The 21,522-nt window shown below is 39.3% G+C and overlaps 1 long non-coding RNA gene across 2 annotated transcripts in view; it reads left to right on the top strand.

Moving 5' to 3' along the window:
- The window catches only part of LOC122791131, a 1,637,998-nt gene that overhangs the window by 1,280,025 nt on the left and 336,451 nt on the right, over window positions 1-21,522 (top strand). The window lies entirely within an intron of this gene.

The following is a 21,522-nucleotide window of genomic DNA, read 5'->3' as shown; positions in this document are numbered from 1 at the left end:
GAAAATTTTCAGATATATGTGTTCCTCTTTGGATTTGAACACACAGCATGCCAAAATGTAGGCATATTGGCCTATTTCCTTGCAAGCCCAACTAACAGCCAGCAGATGTTAACTCTAAACAAACAGGTACTACTCCACATACCCTGTTGTTAGAAATCTGATGTCATCAGAGCACTATGGCTGACGGTTATATTTGTAGGAATGTGAAGACTAATTCAGTTATTCATAACCATCTACAACATAAGTATTAATATCAACTATTGAAATATGGTACTTGAGATAATTCTATGGGTGAATTAAACCAAAATAGCAGGTAAAGATATATTTTCCTCTATGAGGATTGGAACCCCCAGTACACCAAAATTTATGCAGGCTGGTCAGTTGTCTTACAGGCCAAGCTAACAGTCAGCATACATTATTCACCACAAAGCAAGTACTGCCTTACAAACCCTGTTGTTAGAAAGCTGATGTAACCAGAGCATTATGGATTATGAGCATATTTGTAAGACTTTGATGAATAATGCCAGTATTCATAAACATGCACAACAGAGACATGAATATCAAGTACTGTAATATGCTTCTTCAAAAAAATGCTATGGGTGAATTAAACCAAAATAACAGTTACATATATATGCTTCTCCTATGTGGACTGGCACCTACAGTACGCCAAAATGTACATATGCTGACCTGTTGCCTTTCGCGCCATGCTAATATTCAGCAGGGGTTTCATTTTAGAAAATAGGTGCTGCATGTGTTTATTAGTAATCCAGAAGAGAACAGATGAATATGCAAACTGCAAACAGGTATTGGACATTTTATTGTAAAGAAATGACAGATATCAACACCTAACTGAAAACATATGTGTAAACAGTTGGACAGGCATTCATTTTTTGCTTTAGTAAACGTGTCTGTGTACTTTCTTAGGAGGAATGTTTTAATGAGGTTATGTACAGATTTTTATTTCAAGGTGTAATGGTGCAGTAGACACTATGGTAGTATAATAAAAAACTATGAAGTGTGCAGTCATCTGCGGGCTAGGCACTATAGGCATCAGTGATGCAGGAGGACAGTGGCTATGTGAACATACATTATTAGATGTTGTAAAACATATATATATATATATATATATATATATATATATATATATATACAAAAGTCATAATTATGGATTTTATACACATTATTAAATAACATAACAACATGGGAATTCAACCCACAGTTAACAAGACAACAGATACTAAGTCCACTTAATTTTGTCACAGCAGATACTAAATGGTTATAAAAACATTTATCTGATATATATATATGGGACAGAGATATCTGTAAAATGTGTAGGTATACATAGAATATTGACACTTACTGTAGAGATCTATGAGCTGCCTCTGCACCACAGGGACCCTTCTTCAAAGCTCCTCCATGTCACTCGGATGCAGATCATCACAGCAGTGACAAACCTGCACTCCAGGGCATGTGCTACACATTATACCAGTTATTGATACCTATTGGGTGTTTATGCAGTATATCTTGGTATTTAGGTGCATGAAGGCAGTTTATGGAGGTGTGCATATGGAATTCCAAAAACCTGAATTTTAGTGAGGCTCATTAATTATGTATGGCACAAAAGGTACTTAAAGATATTTGCACATTAGGTGCACTTTGATTCTGTGATTCAGAGTGAGAGGCACATTGGTAACTAGTAGCATTTCTGTTTTGGTGCTTAGTAAATCTCTTCAAGTCAGTCATTTCCAAAAGTTGTTACTCAAAATGTTATATTTAACAGAAGTTGTTATAAGTTACTGCAGTGATGTTATTTTGAACTTTATGCATACAGGTGTTGCTATTTTAAATAAATGATTTCAGCCCCATATGCAGATGTATAGAGTGACTTATATTGCCACTGTTAACATTTATAGATCATCTGCAATTCTTATTGGTAATTCCCTGCACTCTGTGGTTTAACTATGGAAACCTACATACCATCCGTATCTCGTATGTGTTCTTGATAAAAAGGATATTTCTTTATTCATGTTTCCTAACAAACTGTTAAAAACATTTGCTGTTGCTGTTATAAATAGGTCTTCAATGATGTTTCTTAACAAAGGTGTTATCACTACTAAGGATCTGTACTGTCTGTGGCCTGCCTATGGATCCTGAGGTATTCCAAAGCTTTCTGTAAGTTGTCTAATTGTTACTTACTGTAGTATTTTATTATGACATGCAATCATACTCCTGTGGCATGCTGCTGTTGTCTTTAGACCTCAATTCAACAAATGGGTCTATAGTTAATCGTTGAACAGACTAACCATTGAACAGCACATCATTGAACTCTAATCATTGAAAGTCCATCCATCAAGTCAGCACTTCATTGAACCTGTGAGATGGGGAAAGTAACTAGTTGGCCAACACTTCCCCATCTCACTTTTCCCCACTGTAGTGTGACCTTAGAGTTGGTATATATATACTTGGGGATTGTGAGGGGTGAAGGTCCTTACGTTGGGCGGTGAGGGGGCAAAGTCCTCCACATGGATGGGTTTGAAATAGAGCTGTGTATGATATGAACAGGGTGAGACCACTGACCAACACACCCCGGTTAAGACCACTGCTGATGGCAGTTTCACACAACAACCAGAAACAGGGCATCGGGGTAGACATAGGGGAAGCAGATGTTGTGGATGGCCAGATGTCAGAGGGTGTCTGCCTCCTGCTGCAGGCAAATGAACATTCACAGAAATGGTGTTGTTCAGATGTCCATACATTTAGCCATGCCACAGATTGTGTGGCACACCAGCTACTTGTCTTGCATGAAGGACAAGAGCACAGACACAGGGAGATTATGGCTGCATTGTATGGTCAGAATGCGATTCTGATAGCCGTGGCATAGTAATTCAAAACTGTGGCCTCTATGTCTTACTACCAGAGGATTCTGCATTCCCTGACTGTGCTCAGCAGATTGCAGTGTGGGAGTGGCAGGTCACCTTTTCACAGAACCACCCTTGGCCATCGATAATCACTGTCTATGGTCCAACCTGCACAGAGTTCAACTGCTGGCCTGTCTGCTGTGGGCCAGCCAGTTACAAGGCCTTCAACTCACAATCATGCTCCTTCATCTCAACATGGTGTTTTAACTCCATCCTTTGTGGAGCAACCAGGGCAACATGTTTCTGTACGTGGTTGGGGAAGAGTGGACCATGGTGTGTGACTTCAGTGAGGTCACCCTAGATTGTGTTAGAGTGTGATCAACAGTGTAGTAGACATAGCTGGCTTACATTATTGAATTATCACTTTACTATGATATGTGCCTTCTGATATTAAAATTTCTGCATCATGTCCTGTGTGTTTTCTTTTTTTTTTCATGTTATTATATTGTAGAGATATGTATGCATAGCACTGATGTATGTCTGTTATTGTTTTCCATACAGTGAAACAATAATCTGAGTGTGTATGCATACCTCTGTCAGTTGTTCCTTGAGTTGATGTTCCCTGTTTTGACACATTTGCATACATTCATGTTGTAATATGTTATGATTATAGTGTTATGTCTGATGCTCAGTGTGTACATCTAGTTGGTACTTGTCCTTAGATAAAAATTTGTGTTACTGTGTTGGGATAACAGTTGAACATCAATGACTCAAAGATGTGGGTCAGATTCTGCTGTGTTACATGGGCCCGCACTTGTGTTCACACCCAACATTGCCTATCCCTGTGTCTTCGGCCTCCTATGTCCTCCTGCTCCTCCTCTGATACCTGTGGGAAGTTCTCTTCAGACATCTGGGGTTCTTGGGGTAGTTCACCCACACCGGCAATGGAGACTGCCATATGTGTGTATTAAGGAATTTGGTCTTGTGCATTCAGGGAGGGGGGCTATTTACATTTACATTTACATTGGGTCTGCAACAATAGGTAGAAATACTATGTTATAAGCAAGTAGGATATATGTGTTATAAAGCTCTCCAGTTTATATGGCAAGTATATAAATAAGATGTTTTGGGTGTTGGTCAATGTTTTTAATGTTTTGAATTGTTAACATAGGATTTATATCTTTTTGCAATGTTAATTATGTGGATGAACAAGTCTCAAGTATTTTTTAATTGAGGTGGTAATATGTCTAAACAGTATTTAAATGGGCTATTACAGAACACTATTTTACTCTGATGAAACTCAGTGCAAAGTTGGGTGAAAGCATTTAGTTTTACTAAATACTGTCTTCCTTGTACTTTCGGTGGTGGTCAATTTTTTATTTTTATTTTCTGAGTTTGTATACACCCTTTGGGTGTTTTTTATGTGAAGACTGCCATGTGCTCTGGTTAGCATGTTATGCAGTGTAGCACACCCCGGTATCATCTGTGCTGCCTTTTCAGGTATGTATTGCAGCACACACCTGGATGTGTCCAGACATCTGAACCTAGCTTTCAATAGAACAGACACATGCACTATGGTAGGCCTCTTGTGCAGATTGGATGGTTCATGGTATGGGTCCTGATGGTCAAGTGAATAACAATAGACACCTGTTGAGGGGAATAAAAACACTTTTGGTCAAAATGGATATTGTTGTGAGGAGTAGCCTTAACTTGCATCCTAACTATGTTCCTGTACTTACCCAGTAGCAGTCACAGAGGTATTTCACCTTCCCGAAATGTAGCCCTCAGTCCACTTTTCTTCCAAATAGCAGCATCATGGATACTCCCAGGATGTGTTGCCATGTTTGTTATGCTGCCAGTTGTTTGTTGATTCAGCCTGGCAGTTGATGGATGGCCAGCCCTTTCTGTTTATGTGTCAGTCTGCTTCAGGATGTACTGGTGATAGGTATGTCTGTACAATCTATTGCACTAAGTACATGTGGGAAGTTTGTGATGTTGTAAAATGAGTGCTTTACAGTTCTCCACTCCCTGGGGGTGGATGGAAAATGTATGTAGTAATCCACGTTGCTGCATATTGCTTCTGGGAATTTTGCCAGGATATGAAGAGCAGCTGTGTGCGATACTCCCACAGCATCTCCCATGTGTCTCTGGAATGTCCTAGATGAAAGTACATCCAGGCTGGTTTCAGGGGGATGGGATTTCCTGGCAGGGTCAGAACAGATATGTGTGGGGCACACCTGTTGCAGACAGCCTGCACAAGTTGTCTGTCTATCTGGTACCCGTTGGAAATTTTCTGGTTTCATAACTGGTTTAATTGCAACCTTGGTCTGACTCTAGGTGGCTGCCTTCTAAGATGCACAGCCACAGCCTCATTTATGGCTGTTGCAGTATATTAACAGCAGATTACATTTTTTTGTATTTTTGAAGTTTTACTGCTGAATTCTTCATAATCTGCACTATTCACTTGAATTTCTTGGGGTCCACAAAGCATACAACGAGGATTACAGAAACAGAGTCTGCATGGCTGTTTGTCGCATTTAGGTTGCCTTGTGTGTACACTATGTGTCTTCCTTTGGCATGCTGAGCTGCCTGTGAATAGCGTCTGCAAGCTTTACAGAATCTGGTCTTATAACTTTTAACATTTTTCTTATATCATTTTCTTTCTTTTTATGATTGCCTCTTAAATCACAAAGTCTCCTGTTATTATAATATTCACATTTATCACTGCAGTCTGCAATCTGATGAAATAAGTTTTCTCTTTCTTTACAATTAGTATAAGCATATAATGTTATAACTGTATATACTTGTTCTTTCCATTTTAAATCTACAATGGTTACTCTTCCCATTTTTGCTAAAGTTACATCTAACATCTTTACTGTATTTTTACAGAATACAGCTATTCCAAACAACTCTCATTTCCCAAACTCCAGATTATCTTTCCTCCCCATAGTTTCTGTGTTCTTTCTTTAATTGTTAAGAATCTTGTGTCTTCTAATATAATTACATCTACATCACATGCACTGTACCACCCCAAAATCCCTATTCTTACTATATTCTTAATACTGTTCACATTTAAAGAAAGCACTCTAAAATTTTCATTTTCCCCTTTCCATAGATTCACGGTTTCATAAGTTCATAGCTAATCACTATGCTGACTTTCTTAACAGGCCATTCAAAACTTAGTCCATTTCCCACCCAAAGGTGAGACTCACTGTGCCTTGTGCCTGTGAGTGAAACACCTTAATCATGATACCAAATCCCAAACCATTAGCTGTATATGTTCTTTTTCATCCATTTCCTTTCTTTTTTTCTTTAGTACTTACCCCTTTAAATTTTGGTTTTCTTTTACTGTTTTACCAGTATAATTATTTTTTTTTCTTTTACTACCTCCCAATTTATGTCTTCTTTATCACTTAAAACTTCTTCTATGTCTTCTTTATTATTTTATTCTCATCTCATTTTTTTCTTTTATTCTATTTCTAAAATTTCTTCTCTTTGTTCATTTTCTTCGATTTCTTTTTCTTTTTCCTTACTGTTCTTTTCATTTTTGTAATCCATCCATGAATGTCCAATTTTGTTACAATTATAGCACTTAAATTCACAATTTTTGCATCATGCCTCATTTCCACACAAATATAACATTTTCTTTTATTACAGTTACTTATCCAATGTCCTTCTTTTCCACAAAAAACACACACATTTTGGGTTGTCACCAGTATTTTAAGACACCCCTATTTCCTTCCACATTTATCATGCTTGGTATATGTATACTTTTATCTCTTTTTGTTTTTAACACAATGTTACAATCTCATCCACCAGTCCATAAACCCCTTTTATCATAAACATTTGCAAAGTCCGGTACTTCTTTACATAACATTTTCAAATGTCCTTTAAAAGTCCCTCTTCCTACCTCAGTTCAAAAATTGTACATTATTTTTTTTGTTTCCCTGTTAAATGTTTTTATCACATAAAGATTCAATGAGTTACAGACTTTCTTTTTTCATATTCTCCAAGAAAAATTTCCATTGAAAAAACAGTCTCAATAATAATGTCACAAAATGTCTTTGTTAATAAGAATAATTGCTCTTACCTCATGTGCAGTTACACCCAAAGGAGCTATTAAATTGTCACACACTTCATACCTATCCATTTCTTTGTCTTCTTCACTTTGAATCCTTAACAGATTATTCCCTTTTTCATTTTCTTCTCCCTTCTTTTCTGGTACTCTCATTTTGCCTTCTTTTACTTTCTCTGAAGATGTTTTCTTTTCCATCTCACCACTATTTACCAGGATTGCTCTGCATCCTCTTTTTGTATTTTCTCCATGATGTCCCCCCAGGACTCACTCTACATTACCATTTCTTTAAGTAAATCATCCTGCAACCCTCCCAAATGGATGGTTGCAATTATACATCTGTAATTTGCCGACTCGTCTTCATCAGACACATTTCTTTGAAAAATGTACTCATTCTCTGGTCTTGATATTTGCTTTCTCCTCCATTTCTCTCACCATGCCATTATCTCCTTCTCTATATTTGCCTTCCTGTTTCTCTTGGCTGCCTGTGCATGTGCAATGGAAACAGAAAGTACTCCTGCAAAAGTGGGTCCCACTCACAACAACTACAAATAGGGGAAGTTCACTGGTGTTCTGGCCAAATTTCCCTTAGTCGGTATGAATATCATCTCAGGTCTTCCCTGAAAAAAGAGGCACTGGGCCTAACTCAGTCAACAAAGTATGTATAAATAAATAAATAAATAAATAGTTACCCAAGTAAGCAAATGGTGGCATTTTTTCAGCCATGTCCCTTGCCAAAGGCTTACTAGTCAAGAATGGCAGTCAAAGCTTTGTAGCATACAGGAAGTTGCATTAACAAGATTTCATAGATTTGTCATGCCAAGAATAAATGGCATTTCTGTTATAGCAGCAATTTTCAAAACATTGTTGGTGAGTTTTGATAACAGTGAGACAGTTTAAGGAATACACGGTTTGATACTATCTCAGATAAATATGCACCACAATAGCTGTGTCCTTTTGAATAACAAATACAGTTATGTTGCAACATATAAAACACCATTTGAAAAGAATGAAGCAAGTTAAGTGTTGGCATTATACCAGACTATATCATTGTAAATGACTAAGAATTATCATCAATTGACTGAAGGCAGACAAGGTGGGAGGGCAAAAGGAAATGGTTGTCTAAGATAATCGAAGTATATTCAGGATTATACATTCTGATAAAGGGTTAGTAAGTAACACTCTACATAATTATTTTCTTTAAGGTCATAGTGAAATTTTAACTGAAGGATAAAATTCCAGACTGTGGATGTTAAAATGAGAAGGCTGTGATACGGATTCTATAAAGTTCATGGAATTTGGAGCATTTTGCTGAGTTCCACACTAACATTGCTCATAAAAAGTAATATGCTAATATGCCTTAGTGTACATAGAATAACTCAGCACAAAACAGATATATCCAGTAAGGCTGATGCACTCACAAGCATCTGTATATGTCTGACTAGTGGTTCATAAACTGGGCTGGGCATTGTCAATGTCCTTCAATTGAAATTATACAACCTCAATACAAATAACACAAAATCAATAAAGGAAGACAAATCTGCAGCAATCCACCCACTAGATGAAAAATATTTACAAATACCTACAGATGTTACACAGCAACATTCAAGTGAATAATATTCGCAAACAATTACATATTTCATCATAATGCTTATACATATCTATATCTATCTGTCTATATATACACACACACACACACACACACACACACACACACACACACACATATATATATATATATATATATATTGAGGCATACATAGACATATACATACACATACACACACACACACACACACACACACACACACACACACACACACACACACACACACACACACACACACACACACACGTTCATTATAATGTATGGAATCTGATGAAATCTGCAAATTTCCACATAAAAATAATTAAGGTGAAGGGCAATCGTGACCACTTTGCCATGGCTAACAGTAGCTAATAATGAGTGTAGAAACTATGTGGGGAACAGAAGTAATGCACACACCCAGGGAAATAGGGAAATAGAAAAGCAGATGTGGGGTAAGGGTGAAGAAGAGGGACACACAAGAGGTATGCTAAAATTGGAAAATCTGTGGGATAGTCAGAGGGGCATGGGTATGTTTTTGGTGGGAATAGGCCTCTTTTTATGTTTTTTGGAGAACAGAAGGAATGGGAAAGACAGGGAAATAATAGGAGGAGGGAAAAACAGCAGGGATAAACATATAACAAATATCACAATACATGACGGACAAAGGTTGGAAAAAATATTAAGGTGAAGTGAATTATACAGACACTGTACAACACGGGTGAAGGAAAATTAACAAACAGTGCAGGGATGCATACCAGCCATGGTACAATGCAGAAGTACAGATCTACCTTTTCATTATGTAGTGCTGAGATGTTGCGAACTACATGATATTCATACTTGAAGCTGAATACTGAAGGTAGTTGTAGGTTGTATTGAAATAAATGGTAGTTGCAATGATGTCTGTCAGCAGTGCAAGTGAAAGCCAAGCTACAATATAGATGAGCAAATCCATCCAGGGAAATACAAGAGAAGGCAAGTGGAGGATAGACTAGAACTTCCAACCATATGTGTGAAAGACAAAAAAGCAAGCAAAATTCCAAACCTATCAGAAAGCAAAGGGAAGTGCACTTACTCATGATCTACATCTGAAAGACACCCATCATCAACCTCCAGATCTAGTCCTGTAAATCATCTCCTAGTCATGGTGGTTGATGTCTTCTACATTGAGCAGCAGGAATGATGGCACTTATATGACTGTATTACACAGCTACATGTACGCAACCTAAATATTTTCAAAATGGACTGCATATGCGAAACAGATGGAATGCCAGCTGGTGCCTAGGAATGAAGTAAAAAAAGTCCTGTTTAGTATCCAAAACACAAGTACAACAGGAAAAATGACCTTGCCTGCATATGGCTTGTAAGTGTATAATAGTGAAATTGTTGGACAAGCTATTGTTTTAATAGTGAACCTATATGAAAATGATGCTACTGTAGAGGACATTAAACACATGCCATGTATATGGGCAACATATATGAAAAGGTAAAACAGGGAAAGGAGGTGGACAACAGAGATCCACATCAGTAAGGAAATGTAAGAAATTTAAATAGGTACACAGTAAAGCTGGATAACTGAATATAAAGGGGCCCAATGCACATGCATATGTTCACCATAGAGTGGTGTGAAAGTCCACCCAAGCTATATTGAAGCGAATGGCTAATGTATGTCACATGGTTAGAAAACATAATTAATGGCTCTAAACATGTCTGTGTACATATTGCACAAACACAATAACATGCAACACATAAATAGCAAAATGCATAGGTACACAACTTAATATTTATTACCCCATACACATACATATGGTCATGAGAACACAGTGGAACAGGAGCGACAAACAACCTTAATGACATATATATAGCAATGTCTATGTGTATGACTGAGCAAAGGACAGTCATGCATATAAAAATGGAAGAAAAGAATGCATAGAGTTCCAGAGTACAAGGGCATTTGTGTCTTAATCAAATTATATGTGTAGACATGAACATTTATGTAAATCATTGAATATATAGGCCATATGCCCAAATATGGAAATCTATGCCAATATGATCGTGCATGCTGTTATACTACTTAGAATGAGGAAAAATTGATGCCGAAATTATGCTAAACATAGCATCATCTGTATATACAGTAATGAAAAAATAACTGTTCATGCATTTTGTGAAAGATAAATACCCATGAAGAGCATTCACACAAATCTGATACAACATGGCACACACAAAGCTATTGTCCAGTGTGATAACATGACAACACAATGTTACACAAATCACATGGGCAAAGACCAATCATGTTGTTGAACATACATAAGACAGCAACAACCAAGAGAGAAAAGGATGCAATGCATACACACGGATAACATGTGTAGATAAAGGAAATGGACCCATCTCATTATATTACATATGAAATATGTGAATAATATATTTGTTGAGTTGCTGTCATCCCACCCATGTATACAGTAAAAACTTCAAGGAAAAACTCAGCCAAGCTGGAGTTTTCACTGTGCAATACCATGGGACAATACAAGTAGAACAATTGTGTCTCACTTGCATCATGGTAACTGCAGCAGTCAGACCTGTCACATACAGGGCCAGAGTGTATTAGACAATATACTGTGCTGCGCGGCATGCTTAACAATACAGACTTACATGCACAGTTAACGTGTAGCAGCCCTGCCCTTATGGAACAGTGTATGCATTAAGTACAGCACATCATGCAAATGTAATTGCTTAATGCATGCGTACTATGTTAATGTGTGGCAAACATCATGTGTAACTTAATGCCACCTATAGCATGATATATGTAATGTATGACTGGACATGTATCAGCTACACATGACAGCAAAATGCTATGGGTGCACAATTGTGCCTACATATTACACTTTGTGAAAATGCTCACACCATGTTGGCAGCATTACATAAACAGATCCCAAAAATACTTATGGTCCTGAGGACCCACCCTGATGGGATCGAGCATCACGAATGATCTCACTAGTGATCTCCCAAATGGAGTTACCATGACCCGTGCCATGCCCTAAAAGAAGCTTCACATAAAAATCCTTGATCTGCATCTGAAAAATGTCTGTCATCACCTCCCAGATCTGGTCATGTAAATCATCTTCCTGTCATGGTGGATGATGTCTCTGATGATGAGCAGCAGAAATGATGGCATGTTTAGGTCCAGGTCTGTTGTCATCACCATCATCATCATCATCATCCATTGCATCATCTTCCTGGTCCTCTGACTCTGAGTTGCCAGGCAGAGGTCTGGCATTTCATCTCCTCTGTTGCCCAATCAATGAGCCACCATGGGTCTCATGCTCTGTCAATGTTACCCCCCCAAAAAAAAAATTAAGAATCCATATGCCCCTACATTTAGGACTATATAACATAAACAAGCTGACATGACCTGTGGGTGGAAATGGTTCATTATATCACATCACAGTAATGTATGACCATATGTAACTGTAACAACATATGTGAGGAAAGGAATTTCATCACATAACAATGTAAAAAAGTTGTAAATCATACATTTATGTGCAATACGTCTCTGTCAGCAGTTACCTACTAGTGCATCTAGTTTGCTCATTAAGTTGCTTAACTTATTGATTTGGTCAATATTCAAGTTTTCCTTACTCCTTCCTAGCAGATCAGTGGCTATGGATATGCACTTCCTGACTGTGTGGCCACTCTGGTTGAGATGGGTATTCTCAGGCATTGTAGCAATTGCCTCATGTACACTGACAATCCCTGTATTCTTAATAAATGAGTTAGTGTAGGTGAGAGGTGTAAATACACTTTTAATGATAGAGGCAAAACTCTCTCATGCAACCCAAACTTATCCTATAGAGGTTGTTAGTAAGATTTGAACCATGCATACTGCAAAGGTTAAAGACCCTACACATAAAACTACTTATATTGAGGCACTTACAGGTAACCTTCCTAAAACACTAAGACCTCCTGCACAGTACAATCAAAGAAAGGGTCCTCAGCCATCACATAAACACTCTGTTAAAACACCACTCACAGCTACACATAGTAACACTGTATCCAATGCCTCCACTGCTAAGCTGTTAAGGCAAACCAGCACACAGCCAAACTTCCTGGTCATTGGTGATTCTATAGTGAGGCACACTGATGTCCCCCTCACCAGACTGAGTAAGGAGAGAGTCATGATTAGCTGCCTTTGTGGGGCTTGGATCCATCAAGTCACACAGGCACTCAGTTTATTGAACCACACATACCAGTATGATTCTGTTATAGTCCTTGTGGGTGTTAATGACCTGAGACATACCTCCCTTGACTACATAAAGTGAGACATGATCGAGCTCACTGATGATGTGTCTCAAGCAGGTATGAGCCTAACACTGAGCAGCATACTACCTTCTACAAGGATAATGCCACATTACCAACAAAAAATGATTGATTTCAACAATTGGCTTAGCTTCCAGTGTCAATCCATGGGGTACAATATTTGATGGCCTGGGAGGACATGGTTGACAGACCACACTGCTTTACAAGGGATGGTCTGCATTTATCCTCTCTAGGCCTTTGAATATTGGCAAAAACCTTTTCCAACCCCATAGTGTCATTTTAGGCAATGCCAAACTGATAATCCTAGCAACTTAACTGAACCTATAAAGGAATATCTAAAGGTGGTACTGCTCAATAATAGAAGTCTAACAAGAAACTCCACTCCCTGCAATCCTTCCTCACTCTGGAGAGTGTAGACATCTGTGTAGTAACAGAGACATGGTTTAAAGTCACAGAGAGTACCCCAGAAATGCAAGGTTATAATGCCTTTCACACCTTTAGACCAGCCACTGCACAAGAGGGAACTAAAGGTGGAGGAGTGTCAATCTATATTAAGACCAATGTCACATGCAGACTAGTTAAAGTGTATGACCTACTGATGCTCATACATGTGCAACTCATTAGGTATAGATGTCAAAAGGCTTTTTATATATAATGTTACTAGCAACAAGCCCATAATACTGTCCTTTTCATAGGTAGGTACTAGGCTATCAGACCTGGGGCTTATACAAACCCAGCCAAAAAGGTACCCTGACTTTTGCCACCCACGAAAATTATTTTCCTGTGCCACTGTCGAGCAGAGCCAAAGCGGTGATTCCCGGGGTGAATTTCCTATTTCCCGTCCAATCATCAAGATTTTTCTTGAAGAGTACTAATGAGGAGCTTTGTTTGATATAGATAGGTAGTTTATTCCAGAGTATGGGAAGTCTCTGGGACAGGAATCTATCCCTCCGGCATGTTCTGTTTATTGTGGTGACAAGGTTTAGGTCCCTAAAGCATGTAGCTCTGAGGGATTGGGATTTCTTTAAGTGGAGCATGTCCAACAGCTCTGGGTTTGACATAGCTTTGTATGTTAGGCAGAGATCACCTCTGAGTAGGCGATATGCGATGGAGTAAAGCTGGAGTTTTTTGAGATGGTCAGCATAAGGCATCTGTTTGAGGCCAGTAATCCTCTTTGTGAGGTATTTCTGCGGCCTTTCCAGTTGTTGGAGATGTCTTGTGCGGTACATACCAGAAGGGGCGTTGTACTCTATAATGGGTCTAATGAGTGATGAGTAGAGGGGAACAATGACCTCTTTTTTTCTGGATGAGAAACCTTTTGTGGTGAGGTGTGCTATGTAGAAGGATTTCCTGACTATTGTGGCAATGTGATTATCAAAGGAGAGACTACTGTCCACCTGTGTCCCAAGGTCTCTTATCACACTTTCGGTGTTAAGTATACTACCACCTATGTTGTAGTTCATGGGTACAGAGTTTTTACCAAAGGGGAAGAAAATGCACTTTTTGGCATTGAGCTTGAGGCCATGGCTTTGACACCAGGCATCTGTCTCAGTGAGGCCCTTTTGTAGGATGTCCACATCGTTAGGAGTTTCTATTATGGCTCCTAGTTTGCAGTCATCTGTGAACTTCATTAGCCAAAGACCTTCTGTGTTAGCCTGTACTTCAGAGAAGTAGATACCAAACAGGAGAGGACCCAGGACTGAACCTTGTGGTACTCCACTTGTCACTGGTCTGAAGTCGGATTTGGAGTCTGCTACTTTCACATTGTGGGTTCTGTCAGTGAGCCAGTTGGCAACCTATCTTGTGACATAGGGAGTTATACCCAGTTTAGTGAGTTTATCTATAATTCCAGAGTGGGGGATGGTGTCAAAAGCCTTGGCAAGATCTAGATAGGCTGTGTGAACCACCTTACCCTTGTCTACGGCTTTGGTGACTGCTTCAAAGAAGTCTCTCAGGTTTAGGAGACATGATCTGCCTTTTACAAACCCAAACTGGGTGGGATCCAGAGTTTGGAGATTACCAATGTCTTTGATTATAAGTTCCATGATGATACATTCCATGGCCTTGCAGACCCGGCTCGTCAGGCTAATGGGTCGGTAGTTCCCAGGGTCCGTGGTGGCTCCCCCCTTGTGGAGTGGATAATCGTTGCTGTGTGCCATTCAGCAGGCACAAAGCCTGAGGTGAGGCTATGATTGAACATGGTACTTAAGTGGGGTGCCAGTTTGTTCTGTAGTTCATGTAGAACACAGCCTGGGATGTTGTCTGGTCCCAAGGATGCCGAGTTCTTGGCTTTGGAGAGTGTGGTTTTTACCTGTGCAGCCGTGATTACAGGAACTTTGCATTCTTCCGGTATAGAGATGGGCTCTTTAGGGGGTGAGAGGGGGGTAAAGTTAGCACTGAACCTATCTGCCAGGATGTTGGCAATATCAGTTGAGTCTATATATTTAGTGCCATTGTGCTGTAACTCAGAGCAGATCTGAGTGTTGCCATTCAGATTCTTGACATAGCTTTAAAATGCTTTCTGGTTGTCTTTAGAATCAGTGGTGATTTTGTTTTCGTAACTAGCTTTGGAGGATTTTATCAGGGATTGCAGCTTCTTACTGTGGCTGACCAGGGAGCTCCTCCACTCGTGGGATTTTACTCTCTTTTGCAAAAGTTTCTTCCTTCTGTTGTACAGTTTGTTTATGGCAGGGGACCACCAGATTGGCTTCCTTTTTTTGGAGGATAGCGTCTTGGTTCTGTTTGGGATAGCACAATCCATGCACTCATGTAAGTGCTTATAAAGTGCAATTGTGTAGGATTCAGTAGTTGTGACTGTATTGTCCATCTGCATGGGGGTCATGAAGTTCACCACTTCTGTCTTAAGAAGCATGAAGTTGGCTTTGGAGAAATTTTTTATTATGGTTTCCTTAATGGGGGGTGGAGGCAGGATGTGGATATCTAGGGTAATTAGCTTATGGTCGGATCGGACCAATGAGGCATTGACTTCAGGTGTGGAACACTCATATTGGTAATGACTAGATCTAGGATATTGTTGCCCCTGGTGGGGGTGTGGATAAGTTGATCCAGGGCATTGGAGTTTATGAATTCCAGAAAGCGTTGAGCAAAGGAGTTGGTACATGAGTAGTTTTCCCAGTTAATGGTGGGGTAGTTGAAACCTCCCATTATTAGGGTGTTTGGTTGAACCCTAATATTTTCCAGTACATCAAGAAAAGAGGAGTGGGAATCCTGGGGCATGGTGGGTGATCTGTAGCAAGCTACAATTTGGATTGCAGTTTTGCCCAGAGTTAGTTGCACTTGGATAACCTCGGCTGCATTATGCTAAGCAACTAGCCTGGAGGTGTGGATATCCTTAATGAATATGGATACACCTCCACCTTTGGTGTTCTGGTCCAGGTTATATGGCCGAAAAGTGTGGTATGAGCTATAGCCTGGTAGTGCAGGGGTGCTCTCTGGAGCTTTGAACCAGCTCTCAGTCACTGCACAGATATCGATGTTCTCCATTTTAAGGAGTACCTCGAGTGAGTGCATTTTGAGATTTAGACTTCTGGCATTGAGTAGCATCACCCTCAGTTTTTGCTTGCCTGTTCCTGTTATGGTGGTGAATTTGTCATTTGAACCTTGCCTAAAAAAGACACTATAGGGGCGGCAAGAACCTTAGCCATTATCCGGAATCCCAGGGGTGACAGGTGCAGGCCATCTCTGGCAAAGCATTGTGGTCTGTCGACCATGTCATCCCAGGCAGACAGATACTGGATCCCTTTGGAATGGCACCAGAAGCTTAGCCAATTGTTGAAGTCAGTCATTTTGTCCTTGTACTGTGGCATCATTCTGGGTGATGGCAGAATGCAACTCAGGGCTAGGGTCATACCTGCCTGGGCTACAAGATCAGAGAGCTCTTCCATGTCTCTTTTCATGTAGTCCAGGGAGGTACGTCTCAGGTCGTTCACACCAACATGGACAATGACAGAGTCATATTTGTACTTGTTGTGGAGTGACCTGAGTGCGTGGGTTATGTGGTGGATCCTGGCACCCGACAGGCAGCTGATAGTAACCTTCTCCTTGTTTAGCCTGGTGAGTGGGACATCAGTGTTCCTGACTATAGAGTTGCCTATGACTAGTGTGTTGGGTACGTTGTTTTGCCTTATTGGCTGTGGATGAGTGGCACACTGAGTCTGAGGGCTATGTGTCATTTGGGTTGTGTTGGGGGGTGGAGGTTGCTTGCATTTCTGCTTTGGAGGTCTCTGTTGCTTGAGCAGATTATTACTGAGAGCCTCCGTGAATGTTTTTGTATTTCTATGTGTGGATTTTGGTGGTGTAGATTTAGTGAGACTATGTGATGAGTGTGGTGTGGTGCAAGTGTTTACCTTCTTCTTTTGACTGTCAAGTTCAGTCTTGATTGGAGAGAGCTTTACCTCCAGTTTGGCTAGATAAGTGCATCTCTCACAGGTTGTAGTGCTGGGTGGTAGGAAGAGAGTGTTGTCTGTGTACATGAGGCAATTTCTACATTGCCCCAAGATGCCCAGATTCATCAGATAGACAGGAGAGAACACTGGGAGCTGACCCTTGGACATGCCTGAATAAAAAAAAAAACTATTTTCCTATAGAGAAGTGAGGAAAGTGAGTACACGAGCTGTTTTTCTCTAAGCAAGTGAGGAAAGTAAGTACCAAAACTGCTTTCCTCTAGGTAATGAGGAAGGTTGATTGCTGTAGTAATTAGTAGGTTATTTAGTGCTTACAAGTGCTGATCACGAATAAGCAAATTCAAGTGCTAAAAGTAAGAATCTGTATCTGGACTAAACTAGTTACAGGAAAGGGGGGAAACAAGTGCAAATGCGGGCTTTTAAATCAGAAAGTTGAGAGAGATGGAAAAACTGCCCAAATGGCCAGTAACTACAATTTCTGGGCCAGAACCACTCCTTATGTGGTAGATAGGTTACCTAGTGCTTACCACTCCCACGGATAAGCTAGAAGGCTTCCCTCCAACACAGAAAGCTTGGGGGGGGGCTCAGAAGCTTACATACAGTCCTGGATACAGCAAATCTGAATCTGGACTACACTAGTTACAGGAAAGGTTTTTTTTTTTTTTTTTATATATACAGAAGAGTAGTTAAAACAGCAATCAAAACAATTCAAATACAATGCAAGCTAGCACACTTGAGTATGTAGCAATGTTAGACTAAACAGTTTAAAAAATGCAATTAAATTAAAAATGACTAAAAACAACGCAGAAGGAGTCTATTAGGTAGAATGAGGTAAAGAGACAGGACTGGGGGGAGTGTCCCAGATCAAATCTACAGTGGGGGCGGGCAACTGCAAAAACGTCTAAATTTAAACAACAACACAGGAATAGGGAGGATGGGTATGGGAAAACCAACACCTTCAGCAGAGATCTGAAAAACTATACAGTGAAGCAAAAATAACAGTGCACAACTCTGAAGTCAGCCAGCAATGATATAAAATTAGTCAAACAACAATTACCAGTACACAACTCTGAAGTGCCAGAAAAATATACTCAGCTCTGTATATCTCCAGATAGTTTGAAGAGCACTCTTTCAGGACACAGGAAGGCTCCGACAATGATATGCAGACTTTTTTACTAAGAGGGTCTAATTTTATGCAAGTAATCCTTGAGATGGTCAGATAACACACAGGATGCAAAACCAGTTATACCAACTTAAGACACAGAGAAATATGGGGTATATAAAGCCATTTAGGTCATTCAAAAATTGTTTAGTGTCTTTCAAGACGCTTGGAAACTTTGAGACTATTGTGTTTAACTTCTTATCTATATAGATGGAACATGGTTGTGTCACCCAACCTTCGCCTGCAACAATGGGGCATAAAGGTGGATTACTAACATCTTTATGTAGCTTTGGTATGACTTTTATTACTGGAATTACTGGTTTCATAACAATCAAAACATCATACAGTGATTTATCAAGAATTTTATTCATTAACATCTCATAAAATACATCATGCACATATTTAATAATGTCTAGTATTCTCATATTAGATATTTTTTCATATGTATTATCTTCCCCTAACATTGTTAACATCCGCTGATGATAGTCGGTATGATTCATAATAACAATGGAGCCCCCCTTGTCAGCTGGTATACTGCATATATCACAATTTTCTTTTAAAGATAATAAGGCTCATTGTTCAGCCTTACTTAAATTATAAAAACATTTTTTATGTGATAAAAATAAGTGGGAACTTATATCATCCTCACAAGCTTTCACAAATGTACTTATGTGCAGAGGTAATGGTATAAAAGTACTAGGTTTTCTTATGTCAGTATTTTGAGCAGCAGAACAGTTTCCAAGCATACATTTGAGCGCTATATTACGTGCACAAAATCTCAAATCCAGTAGTACTTCACTTACTTTATAGGACGTGGTGGGTATAAAAGCCAAGCCCATGTGGAAAATCTAACTTTCCTCAGAGTTCAGCACATAATTAGATAAGTTAAAAACTAAGTCGTTCATTTCCAGGTTTTCCTCATCCCTGATGTCCGATTCGGTGAGAGCTTCCATTTGTTGTGCCCTCTTCTGATCGATCGTGATTCCTGCCTCATTCTCATCATGGCTGGTAGCTTGGAAAAAAAACAGGTCTGTCATCATGGCAACCTTCGGTCTAGCCCCAAACTACTCATAAGTTCTAACGACTTTGTCATCATGAGTAACATCAATAGCAGGAGCTATATTATTACTTTCACAATTATTCTCACTCATATCATGTGTAGCAGCAGCATTTACAAATTCTGAGCTGTTAGAAAAAGAATTTGATGTTCCAGATAAACATTCACCATGTAAACGAGAGGCAGTGGCAGTAGATGCAGGCATATCTCTCAACCGTACCCAAATCCTTGGCATTTACTGGTTTTGAGGTCCAAATAATGAGGTGACACAAATTCCTGAGTGACCCCTTTATTCCTGAATTTCCTGGCTTTTTTTTCCAGCAATTTTCAATCATGAGCGATATGACATCAGCTACCGCATCCATTTCATAGGCAGCAGCAACAGAGTTTCCCAGGCTCCTCCAGGTAATTAAAAAAAGGGACTATTAAAGAACAAAGAAACATTAGCTGCTATGTTCTTTTTGAGAATGAATGTTTTCCTTCCAGTCCAAGTAAATGTGCTGTTTCATGCGTGATTGAAGTCAAATAAGTGCGCTGTTACATTTTAAGCTGAAAGGGGCTGTTAAGCTGAAACTTCTGTGTAAGTGTTTAATCTGAAACTGCTGTGCTGGGAAAGGGGGCAGTCATTGCTTTTATATGCATTGAATCATTTATATTGAGACTTACTTTGCTGGAAAGCTGTTAGGGCTGTTCATGCATTACTTTTAGTGTTCTGTTGGGGCTGTTCATTGCTTCTATATTTAAACTTTGCTGGTGTGTACCTTTAAGCTATAGGGTTACCCAGGATCAAACCCTGTACCTTGGGTACAAGGGGCAAGGGCCTAAATTCTCTACCCATACCACCACTTGTGATTCAAGGACCTAAGTCTATACCTCTTAACTTTCCAAATCTGGAATGTTTGGCTCATAATTTTGGTCTGTGTTTCTCTTAAAATTTGTGGTTTTCTGGCAAATCAGTGAGAACTGAATTCACTAAATAATTATAGCCATTTAAGTTTTAGTCTTCCTATCTTTCAGGAAATGCATGGTAACACCAAAACATTTTATTCTAGCAACTTTCTAAGATTATACAAGCAATGTTTAAAATGCGTCCCACCACTCCCTGGTTTTGGGCCTTTGCCCCCCCACCATTAAATTTTGGCTTTTTCTAGATTTCTTGTGCTGTAAAGTTCTTCAGGGGATGATACGTTTAGTGCTATTGATGTTACATCTGTTTGCATTGTTAGTAGCACACCAGGTAGTGTACTTGCTTTTGATGCAGAAGGCTGTGGGTTCTATTCCCACAGTATGTAGATGGATTGCTGATACTGTGCTGTGTTGCACTTTTAAAGGTGGTGGATGCTGCAGTCCTGAGAATGTCCTTTTTGGCAGAGATACCTAGTAACTATAAAACTGTTATCGCTTTGTCATCCATTCTCTATTGCAATATTACTAGCTTATCATTTTTTATGTAACATAGGCAATTTATTCCTCAAGGGCAACAGGCACTTTATTTGTAGATGAAACAATGAAATATAAAGTTATTTGTTCTCCTCGGGTCTCCGCTGAAAATGGGCCACAAGCCCAGCTGGACCAACCCAGTTAACAAATGTCAATAAATAAATAAATAAATAAAACAAATATACCTCTTTATTAGTTACAGATCTCTTTAATGTGGATTTTTTTAGATGACTTTTACTTCTGCAGAGATTGTGAATATTTACTGAAGCTGGTGGATTGTCGAAGTTTGAGTATACTTTTATAATGGAAACGTTCTGAATTGGGCAACTTTGTCATTATTGGTTTATGCATTTTGTTTCATTGCCTACTGGAAAAATGCTCAAAACAATAAATTTAAAACACGCTCTAAAATGCGTGCTGTAAAGGAATATAATTTAATACAATCAGGAAGGTGTATCAATGAACACATGTATGTTTTGTATGCAAGGGGCCTATGATGTGAAAACAGCTCAAAGAAAATCTTTATCCGCCACTGGCCAGATGCATTTTCTTTGGATGTGGGTTTCAATGTTGTTTCAATGAATGTGAGTTTCAAGGGCAGAGAAGT

The sequence above is a fragment of the Protopterus annectens genome, chromosome 1.part2, assembly GCF_019279795.1.
Source record: "Protopterus annectens isolate FY-2018-M chromosome 1.part2, PAN1.0, whole genome shotgun sequence".
In the NCBI taxonomy this organism is placed as follows: Eukaryota; Metazoa; Chordata; order Ceratodontiformes; family Protopteridae; genus Protopterus; species Protopterus annectens.
This window is presented reverse-complemented; position numbering and strand designations above follow the sequence as displayed.